The 17,271-nt window shown below is 47.4% G+C and overlaps 1 protein-coding gene across 3 annotated transcripts in view; it reads right to left on the reverse strand.

The window, feature by feature from the left end:
- Window positions 1-17,271, reverse strand: part of LOC146026580 (cytosolic carboxypeptidase 6-like) — a 1,552,889-nt gene that overhangs the window by 63,204 nt on the left and 1,472,414 nt on the right. The window lies entirely within an intron of this gene.

Here is a 17,271-nt window from a genome sequence, read left to right on the forward strand (position 1 = left end):
TATTAAGATTTAGTCAAATCGGCCAAACACTTTAACCCTTTGAGTGCCAACTAGGAACAAAAATCGGTTAAAATACTGTACGGGAGCAAATGACAATTCGCAATTTGCTCCCAAACACCGGTTCTTCAGACAATTTGGTTAATCTCAATGTGTATGGCCAGCTGAATAACAAACAAAGGAGTAATGTAGTGCACATTCTGTGTCAGATCCTATATCTTTTAACCATTGGGGCTCTTAAACCCTAAACTGAACAATTACCACCTCACATTATGCCATTAAGGTATCCTATGCCATACCCTATACTAGGATTGGAGCAGGCATTATGTGTAGTAACTTTCGCGGTTATGTAGTCCACCCTAACAAGGCGCCAGGTGAGGCAGCCATCTTGGACGCACTGCGTAGGGTTACCCTGGTTTGAATAGGTTTCCTTTAGAAGAAATGACACAAAATGGGAAGACTGCAGAGTAGAGTAGGGTCCCGACAAAACCCACAGCTTTAAGTATTTTTCATTCCATCCACAAGTGCACCAGATGAGGCAGCCATGTTGGGAGCACTGCAAAGGTTACACTGTGGGAGGTGAGCCATACAAGGGCCCAATGCAGATATGGGAAAACTGACACGTACAGATGGAGCGGCTCTCATTATTGCGCCGGGATCGCCAGAATCTGTCCGCGCGTCTCAGTTTCCTGTCGGCAGGGGGATGGTTACCCTGACCGTCTCCGTTTCAGGGAGACGGACAGGGTTAGGGGGGGGGGTGCGGCAAAGCGGCGGGGACCCGGGGCGACCGTCGGCGAGGCGGCGGGGACCCGGGGGAGCCCCATTGTAAGGGGACGCGCGCGCATCTCATGCGCGGGCATCCCCTGGCGGGGGCATCCCCTGGCGGGGGATGGCAAATCTTCCGCCATCCCCTGCAAATCTGGGACCTGCTCTGTATGTAGTAGTATGATACATCCTGCACAGAAAGATCAACGTGAAGCACATCCTGCCCGCATGAGGAACCATTTGAGACAGCCATCTGGGGGTGCCATCAGCCATCTGAGGTAGGCCACCACTGGCAGAGTGCGCAATCAGTGGGGTACAAATTACAGAAATAGCAGTGGGGGGACATGATAAGGAGTCAGACACATATCAAGTTTTACTCCTATGCACAGTGGCGTCAAGAGGTGGGGGGTACTTTTTACCAGGGCCCGGGTCTGCTGGAGAGGCCGCGGTCCTGCTCCCTCCTCCCCCGTTGCAGGGAGCCGGGCAGTGTGGAGAGAGATGTCAGGCTGCCACCACAGCAAATCCTCTCTCCCTACAGTAGTTCAGCGCACGTTGCTCAGTTCCATGTGCTGAGCTGGGAGGAGAGACAACTGCAGCAGCAGTCTGTCCTTTCTCTCCCTTTTGTTTATTTTTTTTCACAGGGCCCAGACAACCTGTCGGCGCCCCTGCCTATGCATGCATCTATTCCTTGGATTCCATTAATAAGGATGCTTTTGCCTGCAGGTACACATCAGGCCCATAAGGCGCAGATAATAATTGTGCGAACAGCACGTGGACCTCAATCTGTCCGATTTTACCTGTGATGATCCAGAGAAGAGAATAACGCTTTATATTCCACATACACAGCAGGAACAAAGATTATTGTTCTCACATTTACCTCGATATCAATCAGCATTGTTACCAAGCATAATTGCTTCTGTTTATGGCTCTCAGCAGGAAAAACACTAATTATAGGTGCAAATAATTAAGCAGGTGAAATAATTACCCTTTTCTCCAAGCTAATATTAATTTCATACTACTCAAAACAATGACAGCAGAGGGTGCTCCAGAATCCCTGAAAACATTTATTTCATGAAGAAGGATTGGTAATGTTCTAGCGCAGAATCTCCCCCTCATCTCTGCTTGTTCTGTGTAAGGGGAAATGTTACCATGTTGTGGGGTCATCAGGGTACTAAAGAGCTGGGGGAGGAGGTGCAGACAGTGTTTGTCACATACACAAGTGCACACATTTGGATGCTTTGGCTGATATTAGGATTACCATGTTGCAATGTTATTTCACACTACATTACTGTCTACTGTCTCTTCTATGCCTAAGCTAGAGGTTCCCAAATGCGGTTTTCAAGGCACCCCAACGTTCTAGGTTTCAGGGGGAGCCTATGTGGGTTAAAACAGTCGATCGTCTCCGACCCTGTTCGCAAACATACGTCAGTCTTGGCTGTCCTATATTTGCAAAAAACGGTCTGAGGTCGGTGCAGGCGGCTGACTTCCTGTAAAGTCAGCCACCTGCAGCAGGCAGCTGCCCACCTTCAAAATGCATTTAGAGACACCGTCCATGAGTCCAAGTGGCTGGCCAAAATTTGGCACAAATAACCGGGTTTCCTGTCAATCACATTGCGAAAGGTATATATATATATAACGACACATGCTTACAAGCACTACACCTTTGATAAAGCTGCCAGGAGCGGCGAAACGCGTCAGTTGGTGCTTGCCCACTTTCCACTTGCCCATTTGGGTTTGCAGTCCGGACCAGCCCTACTGGATTGAACCATCTCTGGCCACCTCCTTTCCATCTGGGAGGCCATTGAATTCCTTACCTGGTGCACCAGTACATCTGCTGCCACCCATTCACAAGAGCAATTTGCACGCAGGGCATGCGCAATGAAAGTTACACAGTAACATCCATTCGCAGGCCAGGGGATCCACCCACATCTTTCAATGGTCACCGACAGGGTCTACCCACATCTTTCGATGGTCACGACCAGCCGGTGATGTCAGCTGCCCGCCCCCCACACCCATGTCATGGCCTCATTAGCATGAACTCCCAGCTGAGCATTCCGATATGCTAATTGGGCTGCCCCACACACCACTCCGGCCCGCTGTCCAGGGTCTGTTCGCCGTGGGTGCACGGATCCTGCTTATGCACATGTGCAGAAATGCGCATGTTCAGTAAAACAACATCGGTCCCCGTGCGAACGCAGCCCTGCTGCGAACAGAGACTGGTCAAGGACAGGTTTGTACAGGAGTTAAATAAGGTCTACAATTTGCACCAATCACCAGATAGAAACCCTTCAAAAGCATTAATGAGAACAGACATAACCGAGGGATTTGACAGCTAGATTGTAAATCAATAATATCTTTCCTTTAACGGATCTGTCATCTGAAGTGAGCGGTTTTATTTGCTTTCATGCAGATTAATATACTGTTTATCTTTAAGTCAATGTTCTCTATGGACAGATAAGACCTTACTTTAATGTATAGTGATAAAGCCCCTCTCTAATGTACGGTGTCAGGATTGCTTCTGTTCCATTGCTGGTTTGCATAATATTGGTTTCATGCGGAGTATGGCCAGGATCAGGGAACATTTGTTTTGCCGTAACCCAATTTGCTGGATTTAAAATCATGCAGAGAATGAATCATTAAAATGCTAATTTACTGCTAAGAAAATTAGTCAGAACTGAGCTGCGGAGAACAAGAGCCGTGTTCCGTTCCCTCACAGAAGCGTCACTCTCCAGCAGTATATTGGTTATTACCAGAACAATTGTTCATTCTTATGACACACACATGGTAAGCAGGGGGTGTAACAATACAGAACTACATTCGATAAGATCCAGGGGGGAGTAACACGTGACCATTGCGGCCTATAACAACATGTTCGGGCATTGATACCTGTCCTTCTGTCCACAATTGGAAAGCCGGTTGCTGTAACTTCTGCTACAGGCCTGGCCAGTTAAAAGGTGTCAGGTTGGCACAGTAGATGGGTACTGGGCACTGGTTGATGTAAGTGATGCACAGAAAGGCTCAATGAGCGGCACCACCCTTCCCAGCTGAGATTTGTTTCAATTTAATATAATAAAGTAATTTTATTCTTCAAGGTTTTTTTAACGTAGGTAAAATATTATACAGTATAGTAAATAGCTGATGTCAGAGACTGATCAAGGACAGGTTTGTACAGGAGTTAAATAGTCAAGGTCACTAGCCGAGACGACGAGTTAAAACTAGGTAATCCAGTAGTTATACACTGTTCCTTGCTCGGGCAAGGACACCTGATGAGGACTGCTAGTAGTTGGAGGTGATGGGAGTGGAGTTTTAGGGGACCGGTTCAGAGATGGACACCGTGCATACAGCAGCTGGAGCACTGGATGCAGCTGCTGTGTTTAAATATGCAAATGTTCCCAAAAAGAGCTGCGTGCCATGTCTGGATTTCCGGGTCTGCAACACGAGTGTCCCACTGGGCGTGCGCAGACTGACGCCGGTGGCTGCGGGGCATACTGGTAGGAATCCTTGTCAGATCCCTCACACGGCACGCAGAAAGAAGCCCATAGGCTCTGCATCATCATATTGGCTAATGCGGTATAAACTAAGATTTGCTTGGCGGGGGTGGGTGCGCTTCGGTGGGTCATCGTTTACCCGCTTGCTGAATCGACCCTGAAGTTCCAATGCTGGCACAGTACACCTATACTAGTAGGCAATCTCTTTGGAAGCCCTTTAAAACTCTCTATGCGTTTGTGACCAATCACGTGGACTATGCTTCTTCCCTTACATCTTGCTTGACCCGTGCAGTCCCTCGTTGCATATAGTTTTTACCTATTGTCCACATTAATATGAATGTAGCATAGAAATCTATAGCAGAGCTTCCAGGAGACGTGCAGCGATGAATAGTCTAAATACAACGCATTGGCTTTATTCCCAGGTCATCGATAGTAACTTCAGCCCCTCCTGAGAATTATATTATTTGAAATCATAGCGTGTTCCTATATTGCAGCCCATATTTCCTTAACACTTTAAAGGTTAGATGTTAAATGGTGTGTCTGGCATTAATTAAATCTTTTTGAGCTAAATCTATACCAAGCACAGCAGAATTGGCGTTTTGGAGCCGGTGATACAGTATTCTCTCCCGGCAGATACTCGGAGAACCTCACAGTGATTTATAGCCGTAGCGAGAATTGCTGGCACTTGTGACTTGAGGCTGCTTCTCACTAATAGCTTTGTGATTATAATGCAAGTCGTTTGTTAGAAGACAATGCAAAGAATGGAAATCAGGGGCCGACAATTACTGCGCTGAATTTCCGGCACGCTCCGTAACTGAAGCTTGTTGTACAATGGAAGATATTGGGGGCGACAGATAATGAAACATTGCTGGAGATCTGCATTTTCCTTCGCAATGGTATCTGCGTGAAGAAATAAATGAGTACTAAGGAACACGTATTATTATAGTTAGTGTAGGGTTGTATATTTTAGTATATGTATAAAAGGCTAACTGCTCCTCACCTCTATGAGGTGCAGTACCGGCACTGGCCACTAGAGGCCGCTCGACAGATCAAATGATTCCTTTGTGTGCTAAAAGATGTCATAACAGAAAGTGAAAGTCATTTTTGTAGGGACACTGTTCTGTTTCAGACTTGCTGGATATGGGGAGAGGGAAATGTGAAGACAGATTGGAGGTAGGAGCAGATAGGGACCGGGGGAAGGGTAGAGAGTTTCTGGGTTTAAAACTGTTTTGGCTCAAAGTGAAAGTAAATACTGTCACAGTTCAAAGTGAAAGTACGTGGCAGAAGCCATCATTTTAACAGGCTTTTGTTTTATATGTATCACATACTTGCTGACTTTTTGGCTGCCCTCTCTGGGAGAAAGCAGCCAGCTCGGGGACGGGGCCATCGCTGGGAGCGAAAAGGGAAGGTTTGGGGGTGGAGCCACGGACAGGTTGCCCTGTTTGGGGGCGTGGCTAGAGTGATCGCGGCATTTTAGCCATGTCCCTGCCATGCAATGCCGGTATTTCAGGCATTGCGCTGCGTGGGGAGGGGCTACAATGACTTGATCACGGAGATGGAATGCTATGCAGGAGGGTTGTCCCCCTTTCTGGGGGGCTAGGAGGGGGACCCAATTTCTGGGACCCTCCTGGCCATCCCAATGTCCCTGGTGGGGAAGTACTGTTAAACCTTAAAGTTATGGAAATATCATCTTTTCCCAGGTTCTCACCTACAGCCCTGAGAACCCTAATTTCTCAAGGCTGTAGATCATAGATAGTAGGATCCCCTGGAATGTCTCTGGGCTTGATTTATAGATATTTCAGGTAAGAGCAAACAACCAGGTAAAACTCTATGGGCAGGATGTACCAAGCAGCAGCACCGATGCTCATCGCATATGTACTGGCTCTATACTCCCTAAAAGAGCTGCCCTTTGCAATCCTCACCACGGCCTGGACTTCCTCTTTTATCACGGGGAAGTCCCTCTGTGCATGCACAGAGAAGCTGGTGGCCCCGGGGCCCGCCCCTTCTGTCCAGGAACGAAAGCGTTAAACTGATAACATTTCTACTGGTGGCATGAGAGGACATCTCACTTGCACACAAGTCATACTGAGCAATAAACCTTCAGAGACCAATGAGTCTCACAGGCTATAAATGTGGAGAAATATGCTAAGTAAGAGATTTGCCAATAGAGCAATGAGGAGTTACACAATCATAAGAATATATTATACAGCACAAGAAGAGCCAGCGGCAGCAATGCATATGCCATTGCCCGGATAGTTACATGAGTGTAACAGCAGAGCTTTCTGGGCACCCGGCGCACTGCACAGTGTGGAGAAGAATATCGCAGTGTGTATGGTCCTTTAGGGGGTATGAAAGGTGTTACAGTATATGCTAGTATTAAAGTGGCAATTGTTAAAAGCCCATCAAAATGACGGCTTCTGCAGTGTACTTTCACTCTGGGCTGTGACAGTTTTTACATGCACTTTGAGCTGTGACCGTTTTTAGCCATGTGTCCCCCGGGCCAGTAGAGTTATGCAGCATTGGGGCCACTGCTGTGCTGATTGTATTTACCTGATAGCCACGAAAGAGCTTGTTGAGCACTGCCTGCTTTACTATTGGGTGCAGCCAGCAGCCTTCCCACAGGTCACTTCCCCTGCCTCCATTTCCTGTCAACTTAGTCATCAGCCGAGATAAGCTCCGCCCCCCAAGACACCGAGGAGCTGATTTAATGCAGCTGCTGCTACCTTGGACAGAGAGGCCTATCAGTGAATTAGAGTGTGTGAAGCTATACTTATGGTAAGATTAATTTAAGGCCACTCTCCCCACCCGTTGGCTGTGTCAATGTGCCAGCATTTGTCAAGTGTAACTGCCTGTCTGTGTGTCCACGTGTCAATGCCCACTCTCCCCACCCGTTGGCTGTGTCAATGTGCCAGCATTTGTCAAGTGTAACTGCCTGTCTGTGTGTCCACGTGTCAATGCCTGTGTGTTAGCGTCTGTCAGTGTCAATCTGTCAGCTTCTGTCTGCGTATCAGTGTGTCAGCAGCTGTCTGTGTCAGTATTTGTGTGTCAGTGTCTGCATCTATGTGTATATCAGTGTGTGTGATCGTCGGTCAGCATTTTGTGTCCATGTCAGTGTCTGTGTGTCAGTATCAGTGTGTTGATGTCGGTGTCTGTGTGTGCTTTGTGACTTAGAGGCCCATTCAACAAGGATGGCATATACAATGCAATATGGGCGGAATTTTACTGCCAAGGAATGCATTGAAATATGCAATCCTATCGGTGGCATGTATGTTCCTGCATGCGGCCACTGCAATGCGCTCAGCCAAGTGCTGCGGGGTCTGTGTATGCACTGTTAGCGCCAACCTGTGCAGACCACACACTGACCCGCCGGGAGTGCGGTGTGTAGCCTATAGGCTATTATGGGCTACTGGCATGTCAGAATGGCGGTAGCCTAGGGACTTTATGCGATGCTGCCCGATACTTGTACATCAGGCAGCATCGCATCCCCCATAGAAACCTTAATATTTGCAGCTAACCCCTGAAAACTGGTGTTTTCGGGGAATTAGCAGCAAATATATAGGCCTCTAAGAGAGTTACATACAGTATACAGGGAAGACCCATTTTAAAATGTCCACTTCTACCACTGTATATATGTGTGCTAATAGAGAAGCCCGGGCCACTCGCTTGTGTTTGCCCCCACGGCTGAAAGTTACCAGCCAGCCCCTGCTCCCACTGATCAGTTTGTAAAGTACACTGGGATTTGTAGCATACTTGCCTATTTTTGAAAACTAGTTTCAGGGAGATTATAGTTGGTAATATAATTTTACTCCCAAAGGGTGTGTCTAGTTCCACATAGGGAGAGATTGTGAAAAGAGATTGTGAATGTGGCACCTAGAAGCCTGGGTGTGTACTGCTGCATCTGAGAGGAATCTTGTAAAATGACTTACAGATGGGGCAGGTCCCATCTTGGCAGGGGATGGCGCTGGCGTCGCCAGCCGCCATCCCCCGCCAGCGCCATGGCGATGGTGAGAAGGGGACGCGCGCGCACGAGAGGCGCGCGCGTCCCCTTCCGACGGCGCTTCCATCCGTTCCCCCGGGTCCCCGCCGGCTTGCCGGCGGTAACCCGGGGTCCCCGCCGCCTGCCCGCATCCCCCCCTAACCCTGTCCGTCTCCCTGGAGGCGGAGACAGACAGGGTTTCCGTCGCGCTGGAGACTGAGATGCGCGTGAGACGCACGCGCGTCTCAGTGTATTCGCTGGGGCGGCTGCTGGCGGGTCGCCAGGGCGGACGTTCTGGCGATCCGCCAGCCAGGATGGGACTGTAAACATACTGTATAGCCAAATGTAGATGAGCCCCAAAGCAGTTAGTAAGAGATACTATACTTGGTAAAGTGCTAATGGTGCTTATGATTAATGTGGGCTAGGTGACATAAGGGAGATTGCTAGACTAATGAGGGGAGAGGGAGATCGCTGCTATTTCAGGGAGTCTCCTGCAGAATGCAGGAGGGTAGGCAGCTATCATTTGTAGTTTTACAACTGCTTGGAGAGTCACGGGTGGACCAGGCCTGTACTATACTGTATGTTCTGAGCATTGACACCTTTCTGATGGACAACGTCAGATATCCCATCTCACTGTAGGTAGTTTGGGGTGAAATGCTAAAAAGATTCCCGCATCTCATTATCTAAAGGTTTGGATGATCTACTGGTAAATGTAACAGTAAAGGTCACTTATGAATATAGAAGCATGCAGGGCCTTTTGTAATGTTATGCACCTATTTAGTATGATTTTTCCCATTTATATACTGAAATGTATAATGTAGTTCCTTCTGATGGGATGAGCTGTTGGGAAAGTAGTAAGGCATAAAATTCTGTTATACATTAAAGAGACCACGGTGAAGTTACTGTAGAGATAGCTATCACATTTACAATTCATTAGCACCTTCTCCAGCGGGACTAAGATGGGAAAGGTTACCGGGTGCCGCCAGTATTCCTATCTCTTTCATTGATTTTTAAAACTAAAACATTGCCTTACCTAGGAGAGAGGAGACCCTCACGTGCAGGAACAACTTTGTATGTATGATATGCAATGCTTACAGCCGGCACTGATAACAGCAGCCAGAGTAAAGCCCAGCACTCGATTTGCATCTACATGCTGACCTTTATTAGGCTGGCAGCTTCGGGGAGATTGGTTTGCCTTAAAACAGTGGCATTTCATGCACAATTTAAACCATTGCTAATTTCAAATGCAGTTTAGAGAGCACTGACATTACCTGACACTGGGCAGATTCCTAATGTAGGTGCTATTTTTTTTTCATCATGCCCACACAGTATGGTCCCTTATCACACAGTATGGCCCCTTATTACACATTATGCCCACACAGCATGATCCCTTATTACACAGTATGGCCCCCTATTACACATTATGCCCACACTATGTGACCCCTTATTGCACATTATGGCCGCTCAGTATGTTGGAGGAGGAAGCTGGGCATCACCCAGGAACTGCAGATGACTAACTGCATCTTAACCAGGGTGAATAGGCAGAAGCTTGAACCATTCAGTGCAATGCTGGCCAGCGCTAACAGGATTGCCGTAAGCAACATTTTATTTTTATATTCATGATTTGCACTGCCTTAAGGTGCCCATACATGGTGAAATTTTTCCCATGCGTTTTGAACTATATCGCATCGGATTGCATGCGCTTTGCATGCGATGCGATTAGAAGACAGTACAGAAAGTAGGTGCAGCATATACTTTTTGCTCTGTGCGATGAATTGACCGCGGGAGCGCACATTGCATCGCATGGTGCAATCGCATCGTGTATGGGCACCTAGAGGCTGCTCCGGGGCCCCTATGCTTGTGGGCAGAAGCCTACCCAGCCCAGTGGGAAAGATGGCCCTGTGCCAGGCTCCTGTTCAGGCAGTGGAGAGGGTCAGATGCTGAGAACCGCATCACAAGAAGGCACCGCTCGTGTCGCAAGACAGTACAACCAGCATGCCATTCCCCATTGCTGCGTGACTATTGGTCAGCAGGGTCAATTTGTAGAATATGTTTCCCTAGGCAATATGGTTTGGGGGACCCTTCTACCCCATTTATTAAAAGAAAAGAGGAAGCTAATCCAGGCCTCTCAGTGCCCAGTTAGCCATAGGTGGGAATATGGGAAAAGTGACAATAAGGGGTGTATTTATTAAAATGGTGGTTCTATTGAAAGTTGGATGTTACCCATAGCAACATGTTGCCTTTTTCCCATTTATTTGAGCCGAAATGTGCCAACAGGCGATATTTCATGCCTTACCACCCAATACTGCATGGTGGGAGATTAAAATAGTGCCCGCAGCATGGCGAACGCAGCGCACACCTAGATGGTGTCCTTGTACACTAAATCGACATTCAGGACAAAAAAATGTGTAAAACTCATGTCCACCTTTTGACTGTCTACCTGCTTGTGTCAACCTTTCTGACCCATGTCAACCTATTTAAGGCGTGGACCTAAACAACAGCCCTGTTGACTTTCAGTGGTCAACCTTATGCATGTCGACTTTAATCCACCGACGGGCCGGAAAAGGGGGCGGAATGGGGCTGCCAATCAGGTTGGGAGCATGGCCAGCGCGATCGCGTTCTCGTGGACATGTCCCCGCTGTGCAATGATGTTATTTCAGGCATTGCACAGCAGTGGGCGGGGCTACAATTACGCAAATTGGGTCATTTGGCCCCAAGGACACCCCCGCGAGAGGGGGATACAGGAGACTACCCACATTCCGGGGGACTTGCCCCCCTTTTTGGGGGGCCAGGAGGGGGACCTGAATTCTGGGACCCTCCCAGTCATTCTGTGAGGGTAGGCAAGTATGACCTATCTCATGCTAGCTATCATGTAGTGCACTCTATAAAATGATATCTAGAAGCTGATTGGTTGATGGCTGTCCTTTTTTTGAAATCATCTACCTACATCTACCACAGAGCCCTAAAATAATACGAATACACTCATTTTCTGTATATATCCCGGTAAATACTCCTATTACAGACAAATGACTCTTTAAGGGGAGCAGAACGGTTGAAACTGACATTATGACGCAAATGTTTAGTAGATTCTGTTATTGCGAACGCCATCGGCAAAATCTCACCGCGGCAATATCATACAGAAATTACGATTTCTGAAAGCCTGAGAGTCCCCATCCCCCAATGCTGGAAAGATTTTCTTTTCTTTATCTAGAGGAATTTCTAAACGTTTGACTTTACTCTCTGCCATCTGGAGATCCCCAGGGGTTTCGAAGGTAATAACTATTAAAATGTTACTGCCATTTGTCTAATACAATTCCACGCTCCACATCTATCATTGGAGAGCTGGGTTTCATTTACACTTCAAAAATAATTTAAGGTTTTTACTGTGAAGGTTAGAAAGTTTCCACCACTCGCAGCTAATATCTCCACTGTTTACATGTTATAATGTCTGGGTGACCTTTTCAGAAAGCGCTACGGCCGGCAGCTGAGCCTGACAGCTCGCTGTGTTTTTACCTAGGCTTCAAATCCGCTGTTACTTTCTCTCGCTGATTGATGACAGTTGGGAAGGAAGTGAAAGGGTCAATTTATTTGTGTTGTTTTGTAATAATAAAAATAATGGCTACAGGTCCATATTAAGGTATTGGCGGGTCGTTAGCAAAGATGGTCTCATAAGCTGCCATCCCTCGGCAATCGACAAACAGGATTGCTGATAGAAGGCGGGAAAAATTAAAAGGAGAATTTTGATTTCTCAGTCCTGTAAACTGTCAGCCGTGCTGCCGCAGCCCCGCCCCTTTTCCCTGTCACTCAATCCCCTTGTGGGCTCCTCCGTGGACATTTTTAATTGGTTCCAAATGCTGGGAGGGCTGAACTATTCTGAGGACACTCCTCTCGCCGACTAGCACAGCACTCTAAGAGACATAGTAGCCAGGAGACATTGGATGTCAGGTATGTAGGACGGATTCCTCCCGGTGCAGCCGCACCAGCTGTTTTTGACACCAAAAGGTTGACAATGACAAAATGTTGATGGTCGATATAAAAATCTTGACACGTGCAAAAAAAATGGACATGAGTTTCTCCACATTTTGTTTCCTAATTTTTGGGAAACTTTTTCATACTTTAACATGGACTTCGGTTGGGTATCATGAAGTGATTGAAGCGAGCCATGCCAGGGTACGCGTTACACTAAGTAGGTGTCCACATTGACACCAAAAAAACTCATGTCAACCTTTGCATGTGTCAACCCTCTTCATGTCAACATTTTGCTTGTGTTAACATTTTGTCAATGTCGACCTTTTGCAGGCCAACTTAATGATTATCGGCCTAGACATAGTAGACCAGGGGTGGCCAAACAGGTTCTTGAAATCTACCAACGGCCCACGTTTTCCAAATCACCTAGCTGGTGCACAGCTGTAGTCATTACTGTCACATTGTCCAACCTGCTGCATTCATTCCTACTATAGATCCACAGGTTGACTGATCTACACGAACTGTTGGTAGATTTTGAGGACAGGTTTGGCCACCCCTGCTGTAGACCTTTCCATCCATACCTAACTGGCCACACTACCGTCCTTACAGCCCTGTGAGTACTGAAGGTGATAGCATCACCTAGCACAACCCTAAACCACTTCAACCCTGTCCACAACCCTAAACCACTTCAACCCTGTCCACAACCCTAAACCACTTCAACCCTGTCCACAACCCTAAACCACTTCAACGTCTTTGGCTTGAAACATTTAGCTTATTAGTATCAGAAGGGTATTTTATTTAATTGACCTAATTCTTCTGACAGGTAAAAGTTTGGTTTCATTTTTCCGGATGGGAATTTGCAAACATATCCCAATGATAAAGTGCATCACATGTCCTTAGCACTACACAACACGTATATTCTAATATATAACTTTTATTCATTCTTGCCTACTGTCCCAAAGTGTTTAGAAGACAAATGCCAGGAACTCCTCCTGCACTTCCAGGAGAGTAGACTAGCCTCCCTGCTGATAAATACATGGGGACACAGGTACTAAGGGGCATGACCATACCCACTACAAAAGGAGAAAATGCTAAATACTTTGCACGGTGCCTTGATGTAAATTGGAACACACGTTATCCTCAGGAGCTGCCCAAGGGCCCCATTGGGCCTGGGTAATTAGTACCAGTGCCTCTGCGGACACCACCCTCCTGCCCAATGAAGTGGATTGATGTTGTGTTTAAGAATCTTGCCCCCAGGCATCTACTGTATACAGGTCATCCCCTTATATGCTCTCAAAGGGCACCATAAAACAAATTATGACTTTACTTACAATCTGTGGGCCCAGGAGAGCTGGGGTGTGACCAAGTTCTGGAAGGAGTGGTCAGAGCGGGACATTTGTGCTCTTCCACAGCATGCAGGGCCGCTTAGACAAAGGCAGGCCAATGTAATCACTACCTGCTCTCCCCCTTCTGGCATCTCTGTCTATTGCAATACCTTGTACACTGGAAGAATTTGGTGTACTTATTATAATGCTTGCAATGTGCGTAGTGCACGCGGGGCCCACACTACACTCATTTTTAAGACATATCCCTCCAGAGTCCTGCAATGAAGGCAGCAGTGCTCAGATTCTACTACGCTGTAAAGTGCGGCGCAGCTGCCTGTAGAGGGGCCTGGACAGAGAAGGCTGCACACAGGCTTCCTCCTCTCTTAAAGTACTCTTGCCCCATTCACAGCTCATTCTTGTCGAACTTGTCATCCGCAACAAAGGGCCACATAAAAACCCCTCCTATCAACGGCCACATAAAAACCCCTCCTATCATCTTCCCGCTTGTAAAAAATGCAGTTGGAGAGTCGCAGGATGGCCAGGGTGGTTTCCAGATGGTGACATTGGCATTCATAAGGTAAATTTGGTGTGGGTACTACACAAAAAGAATCATGAACTCTTTGGGTGGGATGTATTAAAATACATCGCCGCCACCGGACCCCAGTGATGCTACCGCAAATGTATTAATATATGCAGCTAGCATCGCATTGTGGTAATGGAGGCCCCCTGCGAAACATGTGGTGTGTGGGGGGTCTCCTTCGGGAAGCCTAAACAGGCTGTCCCCAACGCCTCCTCCTCCCCCTGCAACCAGAATGAAGGAGTTTACCTTCCGGGTCCAGGAGGACCTAGAGGAAGGTAAGCCAGTGGGAGGGGAGTTGGTATCTGGGGCGGGGGTTGGCAGAGGCAGTGGGTTGCGGCGGGCTGCAATAGAAGCCCATAGGCTTCTATGGGGTGGCAATACCCTGCCCGGCAAAAACGGGGGGGGGGGGGGGGGGTCGGGTGTTAGTACATTTGAAAATGCGGTAAAACTCCCAAAAACAGGGTTTTACTGCATTTTTCCACTTAGTACATCCTGCCCTTTGAGTGCCAACGTTGCCGTGAGGGATGTGCAAAATATCCACTAAAAATGCCTGGGGCAGTAGACAAGGAATATGAATCACTTTAGTTATTGCCGGCAAATGATATGAAATTAATTAAATGAATTAAATGAAGTTTAGTTAAATATTGTCCCCCCAAAAAATGCAGGAATTTTTATCGGATATTTTGCACGTCTCACAGCAGCGTTGGCTCTCAAATAGTTAATATCGATGTTAGAATATGTGTGAAAATAAGAGTAAGAACCCTCAGTAGTGAGGGCGTTAAAGTGTGTGTATGTGTAACATTATATTACACCATGGAACAATACTGATAATTATTCCATTTCAGGGAAGTGGAATTTTTCTAATGCACAGGTGAAGCCAGCAGAGAACATTGAGAATGCAGTGCCACTAGGAATCCACCTCCTCCCAGGGAGTGCAATGCGTTTGTCACACTCAGCAAGAGAAAGCACAGCTCTCCCAGCATGCACTGCAGCATTAAGCTCCTCGTCTTGGAGTAGGTCTGTGATTCACTGCCCCTCTGAGCCTCTTCTACTAGGCTGTAGGACTGTAATACACTGCCACAGTGTGCCCACAGCACTGGCATTTCAGCATGTCCAGGATGCACTGCCGCTCTGTGACCATTCCAATCACAATGTGCTCACATTTTATTGGTGTTATTTTCAGCCTCTAGCACGTTGGATGGTAAACGTGGGAATTGGTTTTACATTCTCCTCATCTTGTGCGCAGCCTATTAATGCAACACACTCTCTTCTTGAATCATGTAAATGTTCCTAGCGAATTGCAAATATTTTACACTAAATTCCTGAATTTGTTCCCTGCAGACATCATCAGTTAAACATACAAGTCTCTGTTCTTGTAACGAAACATCGAATGATGAAAGCTAAAGGCTGGGACCTGGGACAAAAGAAATGAAAACAAATCAATCTGCAGTTGGTTAGAGGTGAATCATAAATGTAAAACACTTTGGTGAAATGGTCACATTTTTGCACTGTGGCATTTTACACGATCCACCACGCCGGCATTTGCGTCTTTCATTGGGACCCCAAAAACTTCACACAGAATGATTTCGCCATTATTGTCCTCATTCCACAAATTGCAAATTTGCATTAAGAGCCCTGAATGTACAGATGGAGGAGCTGCTCCTGTCCATAGAATCGCCAACCGCCGCTGTGCGCCATCTGACAGAAGGGGGCACGCCCGCATGAAATGCTCGTGTGCCCCGTTCTGTCGAAGCCCGCCACCCTCAGCTTGCTCCCCGCTGCTGCCACGTCCTCCTCCGTAGCTCCCAGCACCCCCCACTCGCCCTGCCCGTCTCCCTGAAGCGGAGATGGGCATGGAATCTGCTCACCGTCGGGCACGCGTGCGTGTGAGACGTTCAGGCATCCCCTTCAGATGGAGCTTCTGTCCGCCAGCCTGCACCAGCTCAGGAGTTCTGGCGATTCTAAAGGCTGGCTGACAGGCGCTCCATCTGTATTGATGGATACATTTTTAATTAAAATACATAGAGTTAAAATGTGTACAGAAAAGTACGTATTTCCATGTGTGCGCTGCGGTGGTGGAATCCAGCTCTACCACAGTAGGATGTGCACCAAGTTTATGCAAGTAGTTACTAAAGTATTAACCATATTAGTTAAAAGCCAATCAAAATGACGGCTTAGTCCCTATCTGCTGCCACCTCCAATCTCTGTATTCTTAGCTCCCTCTCTCCATATCCAGCAAGTTTGCCACATATGTACTAACATATGTGGCTAGCATCGGGTTGCGGTGACTTAGACCCCCGCGATACCTGTGATGTGGTCTGCAGGGGTCTCCGTCACCTCCCGGCGGCTGCCAGCGTCCCCCTGCGTCTCCTCCTCCCCCCTGAAGCCGGATGTCCTCCTGGCTGTGACACCTGGGGGAGGAGGAGATCAAAGGAGGGGGGGGGGTGCGCGCGGGCGGCAAAAGAAGCCCATAGGCTTCTATAGGGTATCGGCGATACCCTACAATGCGTTGACGGGGCGGCGGGGTTTTAATACATAGGGAAATACGGTAAAACGGGTGTTTTACCGCATTTTCCTGTTAGTACATCCCGCCCCAGGTAACATACCCATTGATTATGGATGTAGAGGAAAGTGTGTCATACTTACCTACTCTTCTGGAAATTGCAGGATACTCACGATTTTTATAATAGTCTCCCAGAAGAATGGGTGCTCCACCCACTTCCTTTCTGAGTGCTCCACCCACTTCCTTTCTGTGTGCTCTGCCCACTTCCTTTCGAAGCAAGCAGAAAAGCTTGAAATGCTGAACCCCCTAGGGGCCCCCTGTGGTCAGCATATTTTTTTTACCTAAAGGTTTTGTGCATGGGAGTGGGGTAGTGCTGCAGCTTCTCCTATTTATTATTTATTTATTAGCAGTTTCTTATATAGCGCACACATATTCCGCAGCGCTTTACAGAGAATATTTGACCATTCACATCAGTCCCTGCCCCAGTGGAGCTTACAATCTATATTCCCTACCACATGTACATGCACACACAGACATTCTAGGGTTAATTATTATTATTTTATTTTTCGGGGAGCCCATTAACCTACCAGTATATTTTTTGGATTGTGGGAGGAAACCGGAGTACCAGGAGGAAACCCACGCAAGTACGGGGAGAATATACAAACTCTGCA

This window comes from Crinia signifera, chromosome 8, assembly GCF_055691185.1.
Source record: "Crinia signifera chromosome 8, ASM5569118v1, whole genome shotgun sequence".
Classification (NCBI taxonomy): domain Eukaryota; kingdom Metazoa; phylum Chordata; class Amphibia; order Anura; family Myobatrachidae; genus Crinia; species Crinia signifera.